The sequence below is a fragment of the Chelonoidis abingdonii genome, chromosome 6, assembly GCF_003597395.2.
Source record: "Chelonoidis abingdonii isolate Lonesome George chromosome 6, CheloAbing_2.0, whole genome shotgun sequence".
Classification (NCBI taxonomy): domain Eukaryota; kingdom Metazoa; phylum Chordata; order Testudines; family Testudinidae; genus Chelonoidis; species Chelonoidis abingdonii.
The window spans coordinates 101,713,750-101,741,697 of record NC_133774.1 but is presented as its reverse complement, the minus strand read 5'-3'; the positions used below and the strand labels follow the sequence as shown (position 1 = coordinate 101,741,697).

Here is a 27,948-nt window from a genome sequence, read left to right as displayed (position 1 = left end):
GGTTATTATTGTTTAACCTTAGATCAAAAAAAGGTTCATGTAAAAAGTCTGTTATACCTCTGCAAGGTTTCATATGTGGAGAAGATTGACTGCGTTGTACGATTCACTCTATTTATTCATTCAAGTTGCCAACAGTGTTAGCAACAACAACAACAAACCTGAAGACCCATTAGTTAAACGGCTAAAAACACTCCTATCTGAAACAGAACAAAGTTTCCAGAAATCTTTTTTTCTGTCAATAGCAGATGAATAACTTGGTAAATTTCAACTGCACTAAGACAGCTTCAACTTCATACTGCTGTGGAAAAAGTGTTTTTCTCCAAGTTAGAAAAACAGGAGTACTTGTGGCACCTTAGAGACTAACAAATTTATTTCAGCATGAACTTTCCTGAGCTACAGCTTACTTCTTCCGATGCAAATATCTCCTGTCTGTGTGTTCCATTCTAGGCATCCAAAGAAGTGAGCTGTAGCTCAGGAAAACTCATGCTGAAATATATTTGTTCCTCTCTAAGGTGCCACAAGTACGCCTGTTCTTTTTGCGGATACAGACTAACACCGTTGCTACTCTGAAACCTTTTCAAGAGTGATACCAGGGAGAGAGAGCACGGCTCGTTCGCCCAGAAACTGGAGCCGGGGCAGTTATTAAAAATCTCCCATATTGCTACTTTTTCACATTGGAGTGGTTCTTGTTCCTACCAGGACAAGCGAAGAACCAACAAGTGTTATCGAACGAGCAGGAGATGAAGTGGGCGTGCAACCACCAGCACTTAACAACAACAACATGCGAGTTCCACCAAAGGAGGAAACCGAAACAGACAGACCATTACACTCACCACCGCCTGCCCCGGCCAAACAGACTCAGCTACCCAGGATGGGGCTCGGTCCCTGGCTCCACCACCCTTGTGATCCCGTCAACGGAGAGCCCAGGTGGGCGAGGGAAGACCTTTAACTGGACCAACTTCTGCTGGACCCAAGCAAGGCGCCCGGGTCAGGGGAGCGGGGAGGGAACGAAGAGGGGCTGGCTGGAGTAGAAGCCAGGGCAGTAGAAGTCATCCCGCCTCCCACCGCAGCGCAGCCGGGGAGGGGCGGCAGCCAGCAGCCCCGCCAGAGCTCGGGCTGCCAGACTCCGTCGGACGCGACTGGTACAGCCCGGCCCGCAAGGGTCCGGAGCAAAGGGCGCCGAGCAGTTACCTGGAGTGAGCGGCCGGTGGCTCAGGAGCAACGCGAGCTGCTGCTGCTGCTGCTGCTGCTTAGCTACGAGCTGAGCCGGCCGGGCTAGTATCAGCGGAGCCAAACTTCCTCCAGCCTCCTCCCAGCGCCGGGGGAGTGAGAACTGCCGCCCCTCGCAGGCGGCTGCAAGCACTTCCTTTCCCGGGCAGAGAGGCGCTTCTGAGCGCCCCGCCTAGTTATATCCCCCGCCGGCTACACCGCCAGCGGCGCGGAAGCGGGGAGGGTGGGCACGGCCTTGCTCAAGCGAGCAGCCAATCAAGGCGCTTCCGAGGTTCCCCTTCACAGCGCCGCTCCCCAAAGAGCTGCCTCCACTCCCCAAACACCCGGGTTCCCCCACAGTTACTGCTGCTTCCACTCCCACAGTCCTCTCGCAGGCACTGCTAGCTAGGTTCTGCTTCTGTCCCGTTCAGTGCCCCAATTCAACTGTCACAGCCTTGCCCTCGCCTCTCTTCTGGGCAAGCCCAAGTCTGTTGTAAAGGGACCCAACTGGGGTCCATGTGCTTCTAAGCTCCTTGAGTCTGGGAAGTGATTTGTCATTGTTCCTAGCTCTGGCACATTCGGGGGGCAGACCCTGTGTCTGACACTCATCTTGGACCATGGGACCTTGCACTTTGGCCATCTTAGACCCTGAAACTAGTGTCACAGCCCTCCAGAACTGTCAGCTGCTTAGACATATTCCCCCAGTGTACCTGATTGTGAGATCTCTGGTTCCTAGTTACATCCTTCCGGTACAATGTGGCTGGAAGACAAAGAACACAGACTTACCAAAGAAATTTCTTTAATGGTAGACACTTGCTCTCTTAACAAAGCTCACTAGAGAGTTATAGATTTATTAAAAATAACACAATCCCCAATCTTACCTCACAGCTCCTGTGAGTCCTTCTTAGGCTACAAGCCCTTTTTGGCCCTTCAGCCACCTTTTAAAACAGCCTCTGCCTCTGCTCTCCTTCTCACCATATGCTTCAGATGGAAAAATTCCCTCCTCCCCTCAGCTTCTATATAGAGAGTCATTCAAAGTAAATAGCCCTTCTGATAGAAAACCCATTATTCTAGTAGGGGAGACTCATTGAACACTAATGGCTCTTGATGGCTCTCTCATAACTTCTCAGATTAAGGCTATGGCTATACTACAGCTTAAATCAACATAAATTATGTCACTCAGGGGTGTGAATAAGCCACCCCCCCAGCGACATAACTTATGTCGATTTAAGCACTGGCGTGGACAGTGCTATGTCAGTGGGAAAGCTCCTGCCGACATAGCTATGCCCCTGGCAGGGGCTGGAGTAATTAAGCCAATGGGAGCTGCTTTAAGCTCTCTAGTGTAGCCATAGGGTATGGCTACACTTGCAGCTGTACAGCACTGCTGCATGAGCACTTCTGCGGCAGTGCTTTGAAGTGCAAGTGTGGTCGTGGCGCCAGCGCTGGGAGAGAGCTCTCCCAGTGCTGCAGGTACTCCACCTCCCCGTGGGGATTAGTTTACAGCGCTGGGAGCTGCGCTCCCAGCACTGGGGCACTGTTTACACTGGCGCTTTACAGCGCTGTAACTTGCTGCGCTCAGGGGGGTGTTTTTTCACACCCCTGAGCAAGAAAGTTGCAGTGCTGTAAAGCGCCAGTGTAGCCAAGGCCATAGTCTTTCCGCTAGGTGTTAAGCCCCTGCTGTTAAAGGAATCCTCCAAATCCACAAATGAGGTTGCAATATAACATGAAGGCCATACTTCAAAGTGAAGGTTACAATACAGAGTAGAATGTCTGAAACAAAGTGGAGTTCACCAAACAACATGGAATTCACAATTTGACAGCGATATATCCCCCAATCTGTCATACCAAACAACCACAGTTCTGAGTAGTTAAGATGTGCAAAATTCTATGTTATTATATTATCTTTCACAATGGGACAAAAAATAGAAACAATTATGATGCATAATTGTAAACTTTTATATTTTATTATTTTTAAAAATAGTCCATGAAATACAAAAGAAAAGCCTATCAATCCATATGATGTCACTGACTTTCAAAAAGACCTAATCCAAAGAAGATCTTGAAAGCTTATGTCTTTCACCAACAGAAGCTGGTCTAATAAAAGATATTACCTCACTCACCTTCTCTCTCTAAAAAGACCTCAGCTCCACCTTCAACTTTGTGCCAGCAAACAATTGTGGGCATATTCTGTAGCATTTATACATCTGATTTGGAGGGTCAGTCAGGCACTTAGATAAAACTAGGAAGCACATCCACTGTTACTGGATGCCTCCAACTTATAAATACAATTATTTGTGGGTGCAAAATCAGAGACAGCTTCTGAAGATAGGGGTTTACATCATTACCAAGTAGAAAGCTTCATTAACTATCAGTAAACACTATTACATTCAATTCCAAAGAAAATGTAGCCATTTCAATAAAAAACATCTAAACACACAAGCAAGCTCTTTTAACAATTGAACTACCTTTACAATATTACCTGCCAAGTAGTCATTATGGATCAGCACTATATTACAAATGGTCCCATTAACTTCAAGGAGAGTATTTGTCAAGAACTTACTGTTAAGTATGTATAAGGGCATCAGAATCTTGGCCCATGTAGCAATTCCCTATAGTGTAACTACCTAGTGTTGTAATAATTGGGCCCACAAATTTACCCTAATTGTGAGATAGGTTGTAAAAAGTAAGTAAAATTTCACAAAGTGTCCCAAAAATCAATGACAATAAATGTTAATACGAAAAGGTGCAAAAGGGAAACAAAAAGATTAAATTAATTCAAATAAAATGGTCTACTTATAGAACTCAAGGACTATGTTAAGATCATGCCTGGTAAACAAGAGAAATGTGGGACCGAAAATCAATGGACCAAAATTGGTATGTCAAAAGTCAGGCCTAGTTGGTGGACAAAATAATAGGAGGAAGGCTCCTTAAAAGAAATTACTTTGGGGGTGAAAACTGTCTGACAGCTACTGGCTGGGAGATGGGTAAATGGGAAGAACCGAGCTTCACTATCAAGGGACTACCACTGACACCGTTTCCTGGGACCTTGGGATCTACTGTAACATTGTTGGCCCTTTGTCATCCTGATGCTGAGAAATGTCCTGATCAACCCAAGCCAGAGAGCAAGTGGGACCCAGATGCCATCACCACCATGTCAACCCCTCCACCATGGCCACCCCTGGGTGTCATTTTCCTTCTCCATCTTATTTCTTCTCTTTCCTAGAGTTGTAGTGGCTGAGAGGTTGAGATGCTGCACTGCAAGGTTGTGGATTCGAGTTTTGCTTGATTGCACACTAAAAGGCTACCTCTTGTTCACCTACCTGCAATGGGCACCTGATCCATTGGGTTAGGGCAGATCACATCACTCCCTTGTGTACCCTTCTCTATGAAACTGACACGCCTTAATCACATCAGTCCAATGAGTCATTGGCTTGGGGGAATTTTGACTATCTCTCTCCTTTTGTACTTGTTTAATAAGAATCTAGCTTTAGTGGCCAAGACTATGTATTTTTCAACATTATTGTAAGCCTGTGACCAAAGAGAAAGCTAAAAGCAATACCCAAAACAGACAGATGCTGGGACAAATTTGCCAGGTCTTGTTCCTTTATTGGTGACCCTATTTCAACAGCAAAGGAAAAAGTTACACCAACATATTACCAAAAGGGCAGTGTTATGGGGTGTTCACGCCACATTAGCCCTTGAGAGACCAATTAGGTCTACCTGGTGTCACCGAGAGAGGGAGGGCCAGGGATAATGAGAATGAAGTCCAGCTGGGAAAGGGCTAAGATTCCCACTATAAAGCCCAGAAATTGAAAGTAGAAAGGGGTAAGTTGGCAGGCGCAGAGCTGGAAACATTAAAAGGGGAAGATGAGTAGAAAGAAAGCAGATTATTATTTTATAATTCTCAAATCAGTAGATGAAGATGTAAAGTTAGGAGATATTAATCCCTTGAAAACAGCAGTATGGAATAAGTGACCAATTGGCTTAGGGTGAAAATCCAGGTCAAGGAGGGACTATGCCACTGACTGCTCTGTGTGTCTCACAATGCTTTGTTACTGTAGATCCCAGACTGGACTGCTCCCTACTATCAGGTTTTCACATCATGAGTGTCTGTGTGTGGTAGACAGCCCTGGTCCAGCAGCTCTGATCTGTGCAGCAATAGTAACACTCTGCCATCTACCAGTCTTAGTTATAGCCACATACTCCCAGTCCTGACTTCCTCAAAACAATATAGATGGAGTTACTACAAAGTGGGTGCATAACTGATTGGAAAACCATTCCCAGAGAGTACTTATCAGTAGCTCACAGTCATGCTGGAAGGGTATAACAAGTGGGGTCCCCAGGCATTGGTTCTGGGTCTGGTTCTGTTCAGTATCTTCATCAGTGATTTAGATAATGGCATAGAGAGTGGATGATACCAAGCTGGGAGGGGTTGCAGTTTATCTGGATAAACTGGAGAAATGGTCCAAAGTAAATAGGATAAAATTCAATAAGGACAAATGCAAAGTACTTCACTTAGGAAAGAACAATCAGTTCCATGCAGACTGCCTAGGAAGGAGTACTGTGGAAAGGGATTTTGGGGTAATAGTGAATCATAAACTAAATATGAGTCAACAGTGTAACGCTGTTGCAAAAAAAGCAAATATTCTGGGATATGTTAGCAGGAGTATTATAATTGAGACACGAGAAGTAATTCTTCCGTTCTACTTGGCGCTGATTAGGCCTCACCTGAAGTATTGTGTCCAGTTCTGGGCACCACATTTGAGGAAAGATATGGACAAATTGGAGACAGTTCAGAGAAGAGCAACAAAAATGATTAAAAGTCTAGAAAACATGACCTATGAGGGAAGATTGAAAAAATTGGGTTTGTTTAGTCTGAAGAAGAGAAGACTGAGAGGGGACATGATAACAGTTTTCAAGTACATAAAAGGTTGTTACAAGGAGGAGGGACAAAAAATGTTGTTCTTAACCTCTGAGGACAGGACAAGAAGAAATGGGCTTAAATTGCAGCAAGGGTGTGTCATAAACAGATAGCTAAGGGTTAATGTTTCTTTTCCCTGTAAAGGATTAACGAAGAGAACCAAACACCTGACCAGAGGACCAATCAGGAAACCGGATTTTTCAAAGTGAGGGAGGGAACTTCTGGGTGTTTTTGGCTTTGCTCTCTCTGTTTGTTTTCTCTCGGCTATGAGAGAAGAGGTTTTCTTTCTATCTCCAAGCTTCTTTCTACCTTCTGTCACAAGGTGTGGATACAAAAGGAAAAGAATCAGGTTTATATGTTATTCTGTTTTACATGTGATTACCTTGCTGACATGTTTCAAATGTGGTTATCTTTTTTGAATCAGAACTGTTTATGTCATATTCTTCTAATAAGAATTAGCCCTGTATAGTCACTTGATGCAGAGTTTATACGTTTAGTCTTTTCTTTTTTTGTATATAAAGCTTTCTTTTAAAACCTGCTTGAGGTTTTTCTCTGGTTAAAGGCTAAGGCAACGATAGGGAGGCGAAAGATCTCTTATGGTTGACTTGACTAGGTTGTGAATTCATAGCCTCAGGGGGGAAGGTATAATTGCCCTCCCGGTTTGCATTCAAGGAGTTAAGTACCGTATGCCCAGGATACACCCGGGAGAGAAACAGCTGGGGCTGTAGATAAAGCGGAGACAGGGGAAGAGGTGTTTTTCCCTTTGGTGGGAGACTCAGAGTCTGGTGAGTCTTGGGGGTCTCTCCAGAGAAGGTTTGGGGAGACCAGAAGGGGGCCAAAACCCTGGAAATTTTGGATGGTGGCAGCGAGATCAGGTCCAAGCTGGTAATAAGCTTGGGGGAGTTTCATGCTAAGCACCCAGATTTTGGACGCTAAAGCCCAGATTTGGGACAGAGGCTTATAACAGGGCAGTTTAGGTTGGACATTAGGAAAAACTTCCTAACTATCAGAGTGGTTAAGCACTGGAATAAATTGCCTAGGGAGGTTGTGGAATCTCCATCATCGGGGATTTCTAAGAGTAGGTTGGACAAACACCTCTCAGGGATGGTCTAGATAATATTTAGTCCTGCCTTGAGTGCAGGGGACTGGACTAGATGATCCCTCAAGTTCCCTTCCAGTTCTATGATCCTATGAAAACCATGTGCCCTGAAGTGTCCAGCCCTCTCCTAGACATCTCAGAGAAACAAGGTTCATTGTTTCTGTAAAGAGACAAAACCACATCACACCTTATTAACCTAAATGGGGTAAATATACTCTTTAAACACAACACTTAGATGGTTCGTGGTAAAAATGAAATAAATTTATTAGCAAAACAGGTATAGGATTAAGTGAATTCAAATATAAGGAATGAAGACAAAGTTATAAGTAAACAAAACAAAATATGTTTCTAAAGGTCTAAAGCTTAACTTAGCAAGGCTTTGTTTAAGATGGTTTCCCTCACCAGTCATTCTTTATCCCAGTCCTGGCTGACTTTCCCTCAGTCAAGGCCTTCCACAAAAATATCAGCCGTGGGCTTCCCTTTTTTCTTTAGGTCAGTGGTGCTGGTTCTCAAACCAGGGGTTGGTACCCCAAAGTGGGTCACGATCCTGTTTTAATGGGGTCCCCAAGGCTGGCATTAGACTTGCTGGGGCCTGGGGCCAAAACCAAAGCCTCACCGCCCAGGGCCAAAGCTGAAGCCCAAGGTGGTGGGGCTTGAGTCCCCCCCCACACCCCGCTTAGGTAGTCTCAGGTTTCAGTACCCCCTCCTGGGGTCAGATAGTAATTTTTGTTGTCAGAAGGGGGTCGCAGTGCAATGAAGTTTGAGAACTGCTGCCTTAAGTGAAAGATCTTTGCCTAAAGAAGGTTTCTCACCAATACTCAGTTCCAGAGACTTCAATGCCTACCCCTTTCTCAGCTTGCTAGAGTTCTGTTCTCTTGTTTCTGTCTAGTGTTGCATGCTAAAGATGGCTTCTGTACTTGTTTATATCAAACAAAGTTCAATTACTTTGTTTCAAGAGGCAGGATGACCTCATGCTGTTTTCCCTTCATATGTGTTTCCCATCTCCTTTATGATTTCAATGTAAATAAGACTTCAATTGTTTTGATGCTACCATGCATAATTTACACAGGAGACAGGTAAATAGCTGCCCAACTTACTGTCTGGGTGGGACTGTTCATTCCCTTGTTCACACTTTAAAACATAATATCAATGAGTATTCATAATTCCTATATAGTGTTAACATACACATTTCACAATATTAATCACAAGCATGGTATGGGCACTCATAAAAGACTGGACATGACACACTAATATCATATTCAACCAGTTGATTCAATTGCTTGTTATTAGATACCCTCCCCCATTTCTTTATAGCTTAGATAAAGTTTATTTTCTCTGCTTGGGTCTAGTCAAGCTGTATATTTTCCCCCACATTCACTTGTTAGCTTACTAGCTTTATCTAATATGTATATCCATTCTCATTGTCTTTCAAAGAGCTTTGGAAGTAAGTGCCTAGTGGAGAAACCACATTCCTTTGTTTAAGGTGGGGTAACTTCTGTTTAACTGGCAAAGACAGTTTAAAAATTACAATTTCACTGTAGGTCCATAGCTTTGCTTGCACCTACATTACACAATGATATTAACTACTGAGTTATGAGCTTTCCAATAACATAGTACATGACACCTTTTAGATACAGGTTATAACAATAATCACTTGGGGTACACTGGGCTGGTCATGAAATGCCCAGCTAGATATTAGCATGGCCCTGGCCCTCTGCCCTTGGGCTGTTCTTAATGTCACAGCAAACTATCAGAGATATGTTAAGTGTCAAAAGAATGTGGGATGGAGATTTAGTAGTAAATTTATAAGGGACAGGGCAAGTAACTTCTTAAAACTACATTTTTAGGGAAAATAAAAGTAATTTGTCAGCTACCTAAATTTATAACAGAAGCAAGATGGGTAATGTATGAGGTTCCAACAGGCATGACTGAAGATTAAATTAAATGGGTTGTAGGTGAGGGCCAAGTGCTGTTTGCAATGTGACTGATTAGCAGGAGGAGGGAGAAAACAAACCATCCACTGCTGTCTGAGTGGGTAAAAGACTTGAAAAGGAAGGCCTGGAAGAAATTAACATCTTAGTTTGATTCCCCGTAACTAATCATTGGATGATTGTCTCTCCAGTTGTGGATTTGGAATTATACAATAAAACAAAGGGAAGAGCAAGACTGCAAAATATGATTACTAAGTTTATACATGGCAAATGGGATCGGCATTTCCAAATCTATACTGACTGCTCTAAAGCTGATCACACAGGTAGAGTGGGAATGGCCTTTTTATCCCTGAATCTGGAAATACGAGATTTGTGACATTAGCCAAGTCTGTGGCCTTTGACAGTTAAATTGATGGGCATACTGACCTGAATAAGGGATGTATGCCAAACTATGACTGGTATCTTACCTGACTGTTGGGTATAATAGTGATTAGAAAAGGAGCCTCAGAAAGCAGGAATGACTTAATCAATGAAATATTGTTCTTAACTATATACCTAATTATACAGTAAAGTGTGGATCCCAGTGCATGTTGGGATAGCAGGCAATGAAATGGCAGATAAAGCAGTGAAAAATCCCTTGAAAAATGAGATCCCTCTGAGTAAACAGGACTTAAAAAGTTGATTTTTGTATCAAAAAGAAAAAAGAATGAAGGTTCTATGAAATATGTCAAACCTGAGGATAATGATATAGTCTCACTATGACAGATGTAAAGTTACCTATATTTAGAGTGCTAACAGGTCACTGTGACCAGAAGTAATTTATATTTACTAAATGAGCACAAAGACAGGTTGTGCGATCATGTAAAGTCCAAGAAACAGTTGAGAATCTGCTGTGGCAAGGCAAGGAGAATTACACAAAGAAAGATTCTTTATGAAGAACAGAAACTCCTCAAGGTGAAAGAAAATAGTCTAAAAGGATTGGTGAGAGTAGGGTAGCATTAAAAAAAAAACATTACTTTGCGTTTTAAGGATACAGGACTGGGAAAGAGAATGTAGGTTTTTGCTTATGAAAAAACTGAGGTAGGTGGCAGTCATAGACGCTCATACTGCAGCTGCTACACCATAAAATGACTGGAAAGAAAGAAGGGGGCTTGAGTTAATGGCTGCTCTGGGTTGGAGTATGATGATCTGAGCAAAGGATGTGAGGCTGGGGGCTGCTGAGTGCTAATGTCTGGCTGAAGTTGGTGAGGTTGTGCTGTAGAAGCAGGCTAGGTAGAAGACTGTGAATGACGCCAGCTGAAACAAGGCTGAACATTGACACTGACAGCAGGGGGAGGGCAGAAAGTTGTCTTGGACTATGAAGGAGAGTAGGCAGGGGATGAGGAATCATCTTAGATCGGGGGAAAAAAAGACTAGCTACACCACGATCTGAAGAAGGAATGCAGATGTGAAAAACAGGGTAAAAGTAAACGTTTTATAACTATCAAATCAGCGACAGAAGATATGAAATATGAGATGTTAACCCCTTGAAAATGGCAGATTGGCTAAAGCAAAGTGTTGGTGACATACTGTCATAAACAGATAGCTAAGGGTTAATGTTTCCTTTACCTGTAAAGGGTTAACAAAGGGAATCACACACCTGACCAGAGGACCAATCAGGAAACCGGATTTTTCAAAGCAAAGGGGAGGGAATGTTTGTGTCTGTGTCTTTTGTCTGTGCTCTCTCGGCTATGAGAGGGTTTTCTATCTCCAGGCTTCTCTAATCTTCTGTTTCCAAGTGTAAGTACAGGTATAAGACAATAGGCTTTTATTGTTTTTTTGTATTTACATGTGTGTAGTTTGCTGGAATGTTAAATTGTATTTCTTTTTGAATAAGGCTGTATTGTCATCTTTATGCAGAGATCATGTTTATGTGTTTTTCTTTCCTTTTATATAAAGCTTTCTTTTTAAGACCTGTTTGAGTTTTCTCTGGGTAGGCTAAAGAACGAAGGGAAGGGAAATTCTCTTTGTGTTAGATTCACGGAGGGTGAATCTGTGCAGCCTCAGGGGAAGAAGGAGGGGGGGGAACGTGAATTGTCCTCTCTGGTTCGTAATGCAAGGAGTTTAAGTACAGTATCGCCTAGGTTAACCCAGGGAGGGAGAGCTGGGGATGAGATAAAGAGGAGACAAGGGGAGGAGGTTGTTTTCCCTTTGGTGTGAGACTCAGGGCCTCTGAGTCTTCGGGTCCCCCCAGGGAAGGTTTTGGGGAGACCAGAGTGAGCCAAAACGCTGGAATTTTTGGCTGGTGGCAGCGATATCAGATCTAAGCTGGTAATTAAGCTTAGAGGGTTCATGTTAGCTTCTCAGTTCATGAACGCTAAGGTTCAAATCTGAGTAGGAAGCTACGACACATACAAAGAGCTGAAGGAATGCACAGTGGCTATCTGATAGAACGGATCAGATCACAAGGAGCATGCTGAAAAAATGTCTTCATGTTGTAATCTTAAGGAAATTTACTTTTCAACTGCCTTTCACTTTCCAGGTGCAATCCAGACCAGTGAGGGTTTGTCACTGCCTGTCCCTCATCCTTGGGTACTTCACAATGCTGTTTCCTCCCAACAAGGGCTGTTCACAGCCTATTAACGGGCAGGTCACACCCCGAGCGTCAATGTGTTCTGCATTGTACGGCCCTCTCATCGACAAATTTAGATATTAAAGGTCTATTGCCCCTTTATGCGGTCAATATTCAACAGTTAGCTACTTTAACTGGAGTTACCAAACAGCTGAGTTTAAACCCAGCACTGGACTGGGTCAGATTTTACAAAAAAAGCAAGAGTATTTATTTAACTACAAAGAGAGAGGTCTTAAGTGAATACATGTATAAGGCATTAAAGTCAGAAACAGTTACAAGAGAAATGAAGATAAAACACTATCTAGTAAGCAAAATGTAACAAACTGGACTTGGTTCAAAGTAAAATACTTATCACAGGTTAACAGCAATATGGCTGACCAAATTCTTAGGTCAGGCTCTCATGTCAAAGTGAAAGGGTTGATTCCTTTGTCTTTTTAGGTGAAAGTGAGAGAGAAAGACTTTGGTGGGGTTTTTTGTTTGCTTGTTTTTGGTTTTGAGTTTTTTTTGGCCCCTCATTTTTATAGTCCAGTTACCCTTTGAAGTGGATTTTAAAGGATTGCCCCTCAAAGCAAAGTTTATTCAAACAGTAAAGAAAACAATGGGAGTCTAGGGCTAAAAGTGGCCCCATGCTCCTTCTTATTCCCTGTGTATGCTAACATGCAGATTTGCCTTTTCTCTCTCTTGCCATATCTAGAACCTTGTTTACTAATTATATGTAAATTGAGGTAAACACATATTCCTTTGTTTAAGATAGACCTACGTAACCATTCCTGCCTATGCCGGACTATGTGGGTTTGAACATGGGCTACCAACATCATTTGGGGGAAATTCATAATTTTACATATAATGTTGCTACACACATTTCACCATGATATTATTGACCAGTGAGTTATTAGTTTTCAAATGATACCTCTGTGATGGAGTAGGGGCTTTCTATGTGGGGAATGGGAGAGCAGGGGAGGACTTTAGGGGATGGACTATACCGGAGCCTGTAACCTGAGCTAGATAAGGGGGGGGTAAGGTCAACTCCTTTGCCCGGGAAGGGGAACAAAGGAGGAGGTAGGCAGGAGGGAAAGAGTTTTGCAGTTTGGGTTTGGGGCTGTGGGGCAGAATTCAGGGTATCCTAAGCTGGGATCCAAGCACCCTGAAAGCCCAGAAGGACTCGATTGAGGGGTCCTGACTGTGCCTGCAAGCTCTGCTGTAACCTGTGTTCCTGTGTCCAATAAACCTTCTGTTTTACTGGCTGGCCAAGAGTGACTGTGGGTTCCAGGAAGAGGGTGCAGGGCCGGACTCCCCCACACTCCGTGACAACTGGTGGCAGCAGTGGGAGATACTGCACCCCGTGGACGGCGCTTCCTGCAGTAAGTGACTGGGGAGCAGTAAAACGAAGGGGTGATTAACCCCTGGGAGTGTGTACCCAGTGAGAAAGACTTTGCAGTAACAGGGTCCCCAGGGGATTGCAGTGAGCTAGTCCCAGGGGCGGAGGAGTCTGCAGCTCGACCCTGGCAGAGAGGTGGTGACCTCAAGAAGGGCTGGTGCACTAGGGGTCCCCCTGGAAAACCGTGGGGAGCGGCGAGCACCTCGGCCTGTGAGTGGCCAGCAGGAAGATGTATGCCAAGCGGCGCAAGTGTGACCTGCTGGAGCTGTGCAAGCAGAGGGGGCTGCGCAGGGGGAGCCTTACCAAGGACCAGCTGATTGCCCAGCTGGAGAGGGAGACCACTTGAATGAACGGAGTCCTGTCTCTGAGGGAAGCAGCCTGGCAGATGCAGTGCAGGCACCAGTGTCTGTCCCCGCTGGGAGTGGTCAGCCGGCAGCTGAGGGCTTCCCGAGACCCCCCTTCCTAGGCCTAGGGGAAGGGCGGGGAGGAGCCCAGTGAATGCCAAGGGCTCCGTGACCCCCAGCCAGCAGGGGATCCTGCCAGCGAAGCTCACCCCCCGTGGCAGCGGATGCCTCCCGGACGCTGAAAGGGAGCTGGACGGGAGGAGCTGGATGTTAAGGGCAAGAAGCTGGAGGAGAAGCAAAGGAGGCAAGACATGGAGGAGAACCAGCGCCAGCATGAGCTGGAGGAGAAGGAGAACCAGCGTAAACATGAGGAGAAACCAGCACCAGTGTGAGCTGGAGGAGAAGGAGAAACAGCGTAAACATGAGCTGGAGCTGGCCCGGCTGAGGAGAGCCGTGAGCCCCGGCTGCGGTGAGTGAGGGGGGACCCAAGCCTACAAAGAGCTTTGATAAGCACTTGCTGCCCGGCGTAAGGAGGGGGAGGACATAGATACCTTCCTGACGGCCTTTGAGAATGCCTGCGAGCTGCACAGGGTTGACCCTGCAGACAGGATCGCAGTTCTCACCCCCTTACTGGACTCCCACAGCCGTGGAGGTGTACAGCCGACTGAAAAGGGCGGAGGCAGGGGACTACGAACTGTTCAAACAGGCCCTGCTCCGCGAGTTTGGGCTGACTCCTGAGATGTACCGGAAAAAGTTCCGGAGCCAGCGTAAAACCCGTGAGGTCACATATCTACAACTGGTCAACCGGGCGCAGGGGTATGCCGCAAGTGGACAGCTGGGGCCCAAACTAAAGAGGACCTGCTTGACCTGTTCATACTGGAGCACCTGTATGAGCAGTGCCCATCCGACCTGAGGCTGTGGTTGAGGGACCAGAAGCCGGAGAACCCGCAGCACGCAGGCCAGCTGGCCGACCAATTTGTGGACAGTCGGGCAGGGGATGGCAGGGAGGAGTCTCGAAGGAGCAGGCCTGCCTCAACGGCAGAGAGAGAGTCATCATGGGGGACCTCCCATCGGGGGCCTATGGAGAACCCCCCCAAAAGGGGAACATCCAGCGTCAGGTCCCTCCGACCACTCAAGGGGACCACGAGACATGGGCTGCTATCACTGTGGCCAACGAGGCCACATACGGGCCAGTGCCCCAAGCTCAGGGACAGACAAGCAGACCCAACCCACAGAGGGTTGACTGGGTAAAAACCCAGTCGGAGGAGGGGCTACATTCCCAGGAAAGGGGGGCTGGCAGCATACCACCTGTGAAGGAGGGAGGAGGTCCCCAGGTCAGCTCCTCTGGGGGGCTGGATGCTCCAGGCTCTGGGTTTTTTGGTTTATCGGGTGGGCGCGGGGCTGCCCCTCCAGAAAGAGTGCATTGTTTCCCTGGAGGTAGATGGGAGGGAGGTCACTGGGTACTGGGACATGGGCGCAGAGGTGACGCTTGCCCGCCCGAGGTGGTGGCCTCAGATCGGATGGTGCCCGACACCTACCTGACCCTGATGGGCGTGGGCGGGACCCCATTCAAGGTGCCCGTGGCGAGGGTACACCTGAAGTGGGGGGCCAAGGAGGGCCCCAAGGACGTGGGGGTACACCCACATTTGCCCACGGACGTGTTAATGGGGGAGGGACCTCGAGGACTGGCCTAGTAACACCCAGAGTGCCCTGGTCGTGACTCGTAGTCAGAGTCGGCAAAGGGCACTGCGCCCCGACAACGGGGAAGGTACTCGGCCCGAGGTGCAGGACCCTAACCTGGGGGGGGGGGGAACGCCCAGGGGCACGGCTCAGAGAGGCTGCGGCCTCAGACCCAGCCAGCAGAGAGAGAGCAGGTCCCCATCCCTGTCCCAGCTGCTGAGTTCCAGGCCGAGTTGCAGAAAGATCCCTCCTTGCGGAAGCCCAGGGACCGGGCTGACCTTAGTGCGGTACAGACCATGAGGAGAGGTTGCAAGGAGAGGTTCCTGTGGGAGAAGGGGTTCCTGTACCGAGAATGGGCTCCCCCAGGGGAAGTAGAGTCATGGGGATCAGGAAGCAGCTGGTGGTTCCCCAGAAGTTTTCGCCACAAGCTGCTGTATCTGGCCCATGACATCCCTCTCGCAGGGCACCAGGGAATCCGGCGCACCAGGCAGAGGCTGCTACAGAACTTTTACTGGCCTGGGTCTTTACCCAGGTCCGACAGTACTGCCAATCCTGTGACCCCTGCCAGAGGGTGGGGAAGGCCCGGGACAAGGGAAAGCGGCTTGAGGCCTTTACCCATCATAGAAGAACCTTTCCAGAAGGTGGCCATGGACATAGTGGGACCTCTCAGCAAGACGACCCGGTCAGGGAAGAAATACATCCTGGTGGTGGTGGATTTTGCCACTCGCATACCGAGGCAGTGGCCTTGTCCTCTATCGAAGCAGACACCAGTGGCAGATGCGCTGCTGACAATTTTCAGCCAGGTGGGGTTCCCCAAGGAGGTCTTAACGGACCAGGGGTCCAACTTCATGTCGAGCCCTGCTCCAGTGCTTGTGGGAAGAAATGTGGGGTCTGGCATAACTGGGCTCAGCGTATCACCCCCAGTCCAACGGGCTGGTGGAAAGGTTCAACGGGACGCTGAAGATGATGCTCAAAACATTTATGAACCAGCACCCGCAGGATTGGGACAAGTACTTACCTCACCTGCTGTTCGCGTACAGGGAGGTACCCCAGGAATCTACCTGGGTTTTCGCCTTTCGAACTGTTGTATGGAAGGCGGGTAAGGGGGCCCTGGACCTGATGAGGACGAATGGGAGGGGAAGGCCACTCCGAGAGGGAATCAGTGGTGGAGTATGTCCTGACCTTCCGGGAAAGACTGGCCGAGCTCATGGCCTGGCCAGGGAGAATCTGGCCGAGCCCAGAGGAAGCAGAAGGTCTGGTATGACCGCACGGCACGGGCCCGTGCCTTTTGCCACCGGGGATCAGGTGATGGTTCTCATCCCCGTGAGGAAAAACAAACTCCAGGCCGCCTGGAAAGCCCTTCAAGGTTATCAAGCAACTGAATGAGGTAAACTATGTGGTGGAAGCTGTCAAACCGGGCACATCACCGTCGGGGTGTACCATGTGAACATGATGAAACCATACTATGACAGGGGAATGTGGTGTTGGCCGTGTGTGGACATTGGGAGGGGCAGGGAGATGACCCCTTAGTGGATCTATTCCCTGGGACAAAAGCTGGTTTCCCCCTGGAGGCGATTCCCCTCTCTGATCAGCTGACCCTGGCCCAGCACGCTGAGATCAGAGGGTGCTGCATCTGTACCGACAGCTGTTTTCCAACCAGCCTGGACGCACTAATTTGACTGTCCACAGGTGGAGACTGGGTCACATCCCCTATAAGATGCTTCCCTTTTCGGGTCACTGGTAAAACTGCCCAGGATCTGGAAAGAGAGGTCAGGGACATGCTGGCTTTGGGGGTGATCCAGCAGTCTTCCAGCCCTTGGGCCTCGCCAGTGGTGCTGGTCCCCAAGAAGGATGGGTCAATCCGGTTCTGTGTGGACTATCGAAAGCTCAATGCCATCACCGTATCTGATGCCTACCCCATGCCCAGGCCTGACGAGCTCCTAGACAAGCTGGGAGGTGCTCGGTACCTCACCACCATGGATCTTACCAAAGGCTACTGGCAAGTGCCGCTGGACGCAGATGCCAGGCTGAAATCGGCCTTTATCACCCTCTGGGGCTCTACGAGTTTCTGACCCTGCCCTTTGGCCTCAAGGGAGCGCCAGCCACCTTCCAGCGCCTGGTGGATCAGCTACTGAGGGGGATGGAGAGTTTTGCCGTGGCCTATATTGACGACATCTGCGTCTTCAGCCAGACCTGGGAGGACCACGTGTCCCAGGTTAAACAAGTCCTGGACCGACTCCGGGAGGCTGGGTTTAACCGTAAAGGCTGAGAAGTGCAAGGTGGGGATGGCTGAAGTATCTTACCCTGGGCCATCGGGTGGGGAGCGGCTGCCTGAAGCCAGAACCAGCCAAAGTGACTGTGTGGTTCCAGAGAGAGGTGCAGGGCGGACTCCCCCACACCATATGAAAACTGGGGCAGCAGTGGGAGATACTGCACCCCAATGGACGCGGCGCTTCCTGCAGTCATGAACTGGGGCAGTTAAACGAAGGGTGATAACCCCTGGAGTGTGTACCAGTGAAAGATTTGCAGTTAACAATGGGTCCACCCAGGGGATTGCAGTGAGCTAGTCCCAGGGGCGGAGCGATCTCCAGCTCGACCCTGGCAGAGAGTGGTGACCTCAAAGGTGCGCGGTGCAGGGGCCCCCTGGAACCATGCGGGAGCGGGAACACCTCGGCCTGTGAGTGGCCAGCAAGGAGATGTATGCCAAGCGGCGCAAGTGTGACCTACTGCAGCTGTGCAGCAGAGGGTGGCTCGACGGGGAGAGGCTACCAATGGATCCAGCTGATTGCCCAGCTGGGAGGGAGACCACTTGAATGAACGGAGTCCTATCTCCCTGAGGGAAGCAGCCTGGCAGATGCATGCAGGCATCAGTGCTGTCCCTGCTGGCGAGTGGTCAGCCGGCAGCTGAGGGACTCCGAGACACCCCCTTACCAAGGCCTAGGGGAAAGGGCGGGGAGGAGCCCAGTGATGCCAAGGGCTCCGTGACCCCCCAAGCCAGCAGGGAGCTCGGCGCATGCCGGCAAGGGGGAGAGATGTGATGGAGTAGGGGCTGTCTGAGTGGGGACTGGGAGAGCAGGGGAGGACTTTAGGGGATGGACTATACCGGAGCCTGTAACCTGAGCTAGGTAAGAGAGGGGTAAGGTCAACTCCTTTGCCTGGGAAGGGGAACAAAGGAGGAGGTGGGTAGGAGGGGAGGAGTTTTGCAGTTTGGGTTTGGGGCTGTGGGGCGGAATTCAGGGTATCCTAAGCTGGGATCCAAGCACCCTGAAAACCCAGAAGGACTCGATTGAGGAGTCCTGACTGTGCCTGCAAGCTCTGCTGTAACTTGCGTTCCTGTGTCCAATAAACCTTCTGTTTTATTGGCTGGCCAAGAGTGACTGTGGGTTCCAGGAAGAGGGGTGCAGGGCTGGACTCCCCCACACTCCGTGACAACCTCACAAGGCATATTTTGTACAAAGATTATTACAATGTGTAGGGTGCGAATATAGGGATAGAATCAGTCACAGCGCTGTAATGGTATTCTCAGAGTTTCCAGGGTCCAAGTTCCACTAATATCACTATTGAAAGCCAATGGATTATTCCAATAATTGTTTCAGCTTAAGTCCAAAGACCCCACACCACTTTATTCTTGCAGGTGCAATGCTGAAGGGAGCTGAGAATAGATCTCCACAGTTGCTTTTGGACAGGCGCAGTTACAATGTGTGACATGACACCTGAATGGCAATGCTGACATAACGTAATTGTTTATTTATTATTATGTTGTGCAATTTCAATGAAGGTGTTAAGTATTTTTCTTTTACACCGTTTTGGTAAACTGATCCTTCACTGTCCAGTGAAACGTGAGGCTGCTGTGCACAGCTGCTATAATGCTTCATGCTCTAGCTCCAAGACTGGTAGAAGAGTTAGGGCACACAGAGTACCTAGGCCTCCTGGAGGTGGTGAATTGATCTCTCTGTAACCAAGAACAAACTCCACCAGAGAGGTCCTTTGGAGCCATCTGCCTGTCCCAAGTCAGGATAAAGGAGGAGGGTTGGGCGTGGGGCTAGCAACTCCAACCTGTAAAAAATCAACCTGCTACAGAAACGCCAACAATAGAGACAATAGAGACTTTTACCCTGGAAAAAGAAGGGGCTTCAACTCGAAGATGCATGATGCTGGGTGGTGAAAGCCGTGAGGAAGCCACTAAGCCGATTACCCTTCTTGCAACCAGGAGGATTACCATAGGCACATGGAACGTGAGGACGCGACCTTCAGGCTGATAGCAAAAAAATGGGCCATACCTGGAACCAGCTAGAGCGAATGGCCCCGGATAGAGGACTCTGGAGATCTGTGGCTGGCAGCCCATACCCCAACTGGGGTGATGGGCATGAGTGAGTGAGTGAGTGTAACCAAGAACAAAGAAAGAGATAAGTAACTAGGCCAATAATCTTCCTTTTAACATAATGTTAATAGCCTTTCTGCTTCGCCTTTAAAACAGGGGTTTTCAAACAGAGGGTTGTGAGGTTTTTACGTGTGTGTGCAGGGGTGTTGAGAGCTGTCGGCCTCCACCACAAATCCTTCTTCATCTCCAGTATTTATAATAGTGTTAAATATAAAGTATTTTTAATATATAAGGGGGGAGGAGTTGCACTCAGAGGTGTGCTGTGTAAAAGGGTCACCAGTACAAAAGTTTGAGAACCACTCCTTTAAAATCACTATTTTCACCAATTTTCGTCTAATCATTCTGATTCTAGTTTAGGTATATTTAGTTATGTTGCCATTTTGGTGAATGCATGTTCCCCATGAATCCTTCCAAGTTCATGAGGTCCATTTGTAAAACAGTAATCTTTCATTTTAGGATTTTAAATTTGACTATAATTTTGTTTCTCTCTCTCAGTGGTTTCTTGTGGTAGCTTTAAATGTTCCTTACCTTGTGCGGTACATATATAGGCTAGGAAGTTGACTAGAAGTGGTGGATTTAAGTAAAAAATCAGAACCTGATGCTGGTGTGCAGTATTGGGAGATAAGCAGTACAACCTATAGAATTGTTAAAGGGCCTCTTCTTCAGAGTTGTTAAATGAAAGTACTTTCTAGTCAAAGAAATAAGGAGAAGGGGAAAATCTAATTTTTTTATAATGAAGTAATTTAGTGCCCCTAGCCAACATTTGCTTTCAGTAATAATGGACTTATCCAAGAAAAACATGTACAATACCATACGAACTCTTGCCTGAACATTGGGCCTTATCTAAAGCCATGTAAGAACAAATCATGTCAAACCAATCTGATAGCTTTCTTTCATAGGATAACGAGTCTTGTGGATAAGGGAGAAGCGATGGATGTGGTATACCTAGGCTTTAATAAGGCATTTGGTATGGACTCGTATGATATTCTTATCAATAAACTAGGCAAATACAACTTAGATGGGGCTACTATAGGTGGGTGCATTACTGCTGGATAACGCGTACTCAGAGGTAGTAGTTATTCTTATGGTTCTCATCCTGGCTGGAAAGGCATTTAAAGTGAGTTTGCAGGGTTCTGTTTGGACCACGCTTGTTCAAGTATCTTATCGTGCTTAGGATCTTGGCATTTAGCAAAGTCTGATTATTAAGTTTGCAGTTGATTACCACACTGGGAGGATTTGCAACTGCTTTGAGAGGATAGGAGTCATAATTCAAATGATCTGGAAATTGGAGGAAATGGCCTGAGGTAAACGGAGAAGTTTATAAAACAAATGCAACAGTGCTTCACTTAGGAAGAACAATCAGTTTCTACATACAGAATTGAGAAGCGCGTGTCTAGGAAGACAGTATGGTCAGAAAGATCTAGGGTTATAGTGGACCACAAGTTATTTGAGTCAACAGTTCGTGATGCTGTTGCAAAAAAAAGAAAGCATGTTCTGGGATGCCTTAACAGGTGTTGTTAGATGTGTGAGCAGACAACAAGAAGTCTCTTCCACTCCCTTCTGTGTGGTTAGCCTCACTGAAGTATGATGTCCAGTTCTGGGCACACGCATCTTTAGAAAATATTGGCGAATTGGAGAGGGTCCAGAGAAAGCCTAAGAATGGATTAAGGTCTACAGAACATGACGTATGAGGAAGGGCTAAGAATTGGGATTTGTTCGTTTGGAAGGAGAGACTGAAAGGGGACATGATAAGCAGTTATCAGGTATCTACAGGGCTCTGTTTCATAAGAAGGAGGGAGAAACTTATTTCCATCTTAGCTCTAAAGAAAGACAAAGAAGCATGGGCTTAATGCAGCAAGGGAGTTCTAGGTTGCCTAGAGAGGTTGTAGGAATCTCCATCTCTCGGAGATTATTTACGGGTAGGATATAGACTAAACTGGTTCTCTCCAGGATGGTCGTCGACCCATGGGTGAGGCAAACCTTATGGCAATGTCGGGTGCCAAGGGCGGTATGTTCGAGCTGATGATTTTTCAGTGACTCACCCTCAGAGGTCCTGGCCACCAGTCCGGGAGATCTGCATTTTAATTTATTTAAATGAAGCGTCTTTCGTTAACATGGAAAAAAATCTTATTTACTTTACATACAACAATAGTTTAGTTATATATTATAGACTTATAGAAAGAGACCTTCTAAAAACATTAAAATGTATTACTGGCATATGAAACCTTAAATTAGAGTGAATAAATGAAGACTCGGCACAGCACTGCTGAAAGGTTGCCAACCCCTGGTCTAGACAGTATTTGGTCCTGCCATGAGGGCAGGGAACTTGACTTGATGACCTCTCAAGGTCCCTTTCAGTCCTACAGTCTATGAAAGTCAATGGAAAAATGGCCTTCACTTACTGGCCTTTGAATCTAGCCCAAACTGTTATCTTTGTCTCCATGGTCACTGCACTACTAGTAGGGTTGCCAGGTATCTGGTTTTTTTTACTAGAATGCCCGGTCAAAAAGGGACCCTGGTGGCTCCAGTCAGCACTGCTTCCCAGGCTGCTCAAAGTCCAGTCATGCTGCCAGAGTGGCTGCAGGGGAGGGGAGACAGCAGGGGAGGGGCCAGGGGCTAGCCTCCCCGGCAGGGAGCTCAAGAGCCGGGCAGAAGAGTCCCATGGGCCATAGTTTGCTCACTTCTGCTCTAAGGTAGAGTTGCCCTCTGCTCCTGGGTGGGGAGGGGGAGATGGAGGTACCAAGCTGCTGACCTTGCATCTCTGGGAGAGATGGAGAGGACCCTGACACTCCAAGTCAGAACTAGCCCCCAAGCATGTGTGCAAGGCTGTGGGATGGGACTACAGGTATTTCATATTATGGTATGCTTAGAGTACTGGATTGCCTGAATTTGGGCCTCCCTCCAAAAATAATGATGAGGGCCAGGAGACTTGGGGGTGCTTGGCATATATCCAGTTTGCCTGCTCTCTGTAAACCTAAACCAGTATCCTATGTAATTCCAAGATACTTCCTCTATTCAAACCTGTTTCTATAGAAACAAAACTTAAAAGAGCCCATCTGTTAATCAGAACAAGAGTATCTGTAAATTTGACAGCAGAAGGAATGGGAGGGACAAGGCGCTTTATCCTGAAAACACTGGGAGTTTTGTCAATGACTTCCTGTGAGATGACTGAGACCCAAACTGAACCCTAACATTGTTTTCTGTGTAACTGACAAATGTAATATCATGATCTACTTACATATAGGCTTGCCTACACATTTTGTTCTGCACAGGTTTTTTCATGAACAAAGGTTTGTGCACACAGTGTTGTGGAATAACTATGGGTGAAATAACTGATCACATGGCTGGCTGTTTACCTAAATCCCTCTGAATCAGTGTGTATACATAGTACTCACTTGCTGGAAAAAAAAAAAAAGCACTTCACATTCTGGGCAAGTATCCTCAATGCTTTGTCCCACTGCTGGTATCTCTGTATTAAGGGTTTTTCCTCTGGTGGAAATACCTACCAGAAGCCACTGGCATTCTGGGAACTGGGGTCAAACTAATATTTTCATGGTGGTTCTTCTGGCATCCCCATGATTGTTTCCTGCAAGCCAGTGCCATTTTCAAACTGCTGCCAACATAGAGGAAACACTGCTTTGCACCATTGTCCTGGCACTTGCATACACATCAGAGTCTCTGTATTATTTGCAGGTGCACATCCAAGAGCTTTGAACATCAGCCACTGTGCTTCTAAGCTGATCACCTGGCTGATCACTCAGGTTTAGCAACATTAATGTGGGGTGTCCAGGAAACGTCCATAATGCTAGAATCATTTGACACCTGTGCCTGTGTAATTAATGAAAAATGGAATTTTTGGTTCCAGCACCACTATGGACACTAATGATATTGTGATACCTACTCTCATTGTGGGGACCTGTCTGACCCTCTGCTTTTCTGGCTTATGAAGCCATTTACTGTGTACTTGGTTAGGAGAAAAGACCTGTCCAGCTGTACCCTGAGCAACTGCAGAATGACTGGAGTTTGTTTGAAAGGGCGAGAAGGAGATGGCACTGTCATAAGACTGGGGGCTGTTACCCCAAGGGGAGTAAGGCAACACTTTGAAGAGAAAATACTTGAGAAATGGTAGGGGGAAAGATAGAAAAGGAAAGCCCCTTTTCTCAGAAGGGCAGACACGGCTCCCTTCTGTGTCTGTCACCAGTGGATTTAGCTTACAATAAGGGTGATCCTCCCACACTGTGCGATGTAATAAAAATGAAGAAAAGACAAGGTAATATGGTGCAAACAAAGGTAGGTGTATTCAGGGTAAAGGTATAGAAAACTGGGGAAAATGGTGGGGGAGAAACACAAACTTAATTGTACAGTGATTCACTGACTGGCTGTAGGATCTTGAAGCTCAGACCCACAAAACCTCCCTTTGCACTCAAAAAAATAAAATAAATGAAACCCCAATACAGAAACCTTTCCTACAATTTAGGCGTAATGGACACTATGCATGGATGTGAAGCCCAGGATCTTCTACTCTCCGGCTAATTTGAAGACTTTGAGGAGGACCGCTGGGGAGTCCAGACGACTGCTGGATTTCGCCGCAGGCGGGGAGACCCTCTGGGCTGATGAACACCAAGAAAGCAGGACCCTCCACAGGTAAAAAGGATTCAGTTTGCTGTCGCGGAGTTAGTGATGGCAGGCTTCTCCTTCCTCAACCTTGCTGTGGAATAGATGGTACTCTTCTCTCCAGCTCTGGAGAGTTGGGCAGATCTGACCATGCACTCGCTGCTGCTGGAATTGGCAGTTCCAAGCAGGCGCAGAACAAGATCTTATATAATCTCTCAGGTGGGAAAAGTTTGGAGGGAATAGAATGTCAGGGGTTGGCTCTGGTGGGAAAAGCTGATTCAGTCCGGTTTGAGCCAGAGGACTCCAGTGTCTAAGTTGTAAACAAGTTTGCTTACAAAGATAGAGTCCAACGGTCATAGTTCATATACTCCATATTAAATTCTATTGAAGCCAGTGATTTACTTAACATTACTTCAAAAATACATCATTAAAATACCTACTTGAACATATTAAACAACACCAACAATTTTTAACTAACAGAGCTGCTGAGCAACCTGCCTCATGTGATGACTTCTTGTATTCTGCCCAGCAGCTGTGAGAGCAAAGGAAAAAGCCTCACTGAGGGATGGAAGGGACTTTCACAGTGTTATGAACAGCCAGAGAGGCTGTCTCTGCAAACTGTAGCATATCCTCAGTGATGCCCTGTGCTTCTAATTTGAGGTTAGGAGCTGAAATGTAGTTTTATTATGCATTGTTGTATGGCTTCATTATTCTGTGTTCATGGCTTTAATGAAATAGAAGTTTTATTTTGCTTTTAAGTGATTTATACAACAGTGTTTGGGAAGGGCATTTTATTAGGTTTGTGGGATATACGGTAAATTATGAAACTTCAGTGAACTTTTGTCAAAAATCCTTAATGAACATCAAGCAGTGCAAATAATAAATATAACAAAACTGCCAAATCTTGTTATCCATTGCATCGTAAACCACAAGATGGTACCATAAGGATGTGAAACACTTGCTTACAAGTGCTGAGTGCACACATTTGTGCTGCACTGGACACGCACACATCTAGATGTGAGATTTCTGCCTGTTGTCTTTGCTGCAGAGTGTTGAATGGTGTGGGAAGAAGCCATCATTTGTGGTTGTAGGAGTGAAGGAGAGTCCCAGTATTAACTGTTTTGAGTATCCTGTGGAAGGGAGAATGGAAGAATAATGCTGCTCCCCATACACATTGTTCTCCATTTAGTTGGGGATTGGTCCTGCTTTGAGGAGGTTGTTGGACTAGATGACCTCCTGAAGTCCCTTCCAACCCTGATATTCTATGATTCTATGAGCTGCAGGACCTAGCTGGGTTGGATTGCTTGGCCAGAACACTATGGCAACATGTTCTCCATCAATCCTATTTTTGCATGACTAAGTCTCTGTCCTTCTCTCTTTCAGCAAGGAGAACTTCCATCACTCTGTGTGGTTTGTTTGTTTTTTCAATCCTTCTTCTGGGATGCCAACAAAAGTTCCATATACATTTCATCCTTGGTCTTCCTTTCCTGCTCTGCATTCTGCAACTAATAATAGTCCTTGGAGACTCTGTGGCATCAGGTATAGGAACTGACAAAAAGAACCAATATTTATTGAAGTAATTCAAGTCTCCATGACCACAAAAATAAAATATTACTTTCCCCTCAATTTTGGAATATGCTTCCATAGCCTCTTGCCAGTCTGGGAAAATTTCAAAATGGTAGGACACCTCCCACCTTCATTTTCCCCTTTGTGTAGTAACACTGTTCTAATCCTAGGCTATTGGTGTGATGGTAAAATGGCTGGGTGGATGGGCAACAGGTTTGGGCATTAGGAGTGAGTGTTTCCATGGGGCAGATTAATAATTGCTGCACATCTTCAAGTTTCTCTTATGTTGGAGGATGTTGCCCTGATAAAAGTCCCCGAGAGGCACAGAAGGGGCTTGTTAAAAAGGCTATGGGAGGAGCAGAAAGTTGTGCAGTGATATTCACCAGAATGCCTCTCTTCCCCCTTCCCTCCCCCCAAGAAGTGCTGCAGGACTGGAAGGGCAACCTTATCTATTATAGTCAGCCCCAAGTAGATTTTTCCCTTGCAATGTGCCAAAACAGAGCATTATCTTTGCTTAAATTCTTGCTTATCACCTGCAAGCATGCACAAAGTGCATAAAATTCTATTGTAATTGTTCTGAACCTAGGGGGTTAACAATGTTTCGAGTCTGATTACAGCTTGCCAAGGGTCTTACAATCTCTATGCATTTTCAGTGTCTTACTTTGGGAAATGCACTTAATAAAGTGCTAAGCTGCGTGAAAGTGTTAAACCGTGAAGCAAAGTATTTTTTATACTGCATTATTTTTCCTTTAACTGACATTTTAGTAAACATGTCTGCACTTCAAGGTTTTTTTATTTAAAACCACAGCAGTGCCACTAGCTTGACGTGTGCACATGCAGATGACAGTCAGCTGGGAGGGAGATGGCGTGTGAGGAGCATGGAACAAAGGAAGTTGGGGGTGGGTTCCACCATGATAGAGGCTGTAGGTAATAATCCCCATAAAGCAAAAATTTCCTGGTGTAGATGCCATTCTGAGCCTGGAGAAAAGGGGAGGGGCTAGAAGCTGTGCAAGATCAGAATGGCTTCTAGCTTATCACTTCCTAAAATGGCAGCATTTGACACTAGAAGAAAGAAGTTTGTTGAAATTACTCCATGTTCAGTCTTATTGTAACATAGGACATAATACAGGCAGAGCTATAATATTGGCTATCTGCCTGTGTTCCCAGAGCTGCCTGTTCCTGCTGGGCTGTCTCAGGCATTTGTGTGGGAAAGATCTTGGCTTTCAGGTCAAATCTTCTCCTCAAAGTCCTGGTCAGGGACTATGGTCTCCTAATACCTTCAGCATTGTCCACAGCATTTTGAGATCAGTGGTATCCTCCCTAGCAAAAGTTCAGTGCACCTCCTCTAAGGCCAGGTACTTTAAGCATTGCCAGTGGTCCTATTTGTCCTTTTATTTTACAATCCTGCTAGAACTCTGTCTCTTTGTTATGGGGTGTCCTGGGAGTGACTCTGTTTTAGTAATTTGCTTTGCTATATGTTCATATTTATGCACGGCAGTGGTTGCTGTTAAGGCAGGACTGAACAGTTTCCCATCCCCACACAGCAAAGAAATCCAAGACCTCTGCACGGTTCATTGTGGCCATGTGGCAGATATATGAAAAATGGTTGTTGTAACACTGCTATAATGCTCCAATAGTGAGTAATTGCAAATGAGTGTTCCTGGCTGCACACCAGGGAAGTGACATCTGGTCAATGTAACCCCAGAACTATAGAGAGTGTACAGGTAAACAGACAGGTCAGTCCCAATGTATAGTATTACAGTGTGGGATAGCAGTAAGAGGATTGAAAAATTAATCAATACAGATGCAGCCACACAAGCTCCCCCATCCCCCTCCCTCCACTCTTTGGAAATGAACTTAACCATTTTCAGTTGTTTCAATGTGATTATCTAATTCACACTAAAGGGCCAGTTAATGCAGAAGAAAAATTGCCATGTGGATAGAAGCCATTTTAATTTAAAAAATCCGCTATTAGTGCAACATAAACTCCATGTAGACAAATCCTAAAATCAGATGTTAGTGTTAAAGGTTAAGTAGAGCGTGATACTGCTCTGGCTAAAAGATTTTTAAATTTATATATAAACTGGTCCAGTTAAACTCTAAGAGGATGAATAGCTAAAAAACTAAACAGATGCTTTTTTTTCTCACTTCCCCTTTCACAGAAAAACCTAAGGGCTTTTATTTGTACCTAAAATATATCATGTTTCTTATTAA

The 27,948-nt window shown here is 46.3% G+C and overlaps 1 protein-coding gene and 1 long non-coding RNA gene across 3 annotated transcripts in view; one reads left to right on the top strand and one right to left on the bottom strand.

Annotated features, from left to right (window-relative positions):
* The window catches only part of GCNT1 (glucosaminyl (N-acetyl) transferase 1), a 49,653-nt gene extending 48,228 nt beyond the window's left edge, over window positions 1-1,425 (bottom strand). For both annotated transcript variants that reach the window (XM_032774965.2, XM_032774966.2), the window contains exon 1: window positions 1,192-1,425. The gene's annotated coding sequence lies outside the window, so the exon portion shown is untranslated. The remainder of the gene's footprint in view (window positions 1-1,191) is intronic.
* On the top strand, window positions 582-25,794 carry LOC116821609 (uncharacterized). Its single transcript, XR_004372961.2, has 4 exons — window positions 582-927; window positions 24,032-24,198; window positions 24,649-24,828; window positions 25,552-25,794. It is a non-coding gene; the product is annotated as an uncharacterized LOC116821609 (long non-coding RNA).
* The last annotated feature ends 2,154 nt before the right edge of the window (window positions 25,795-27,948 follow it).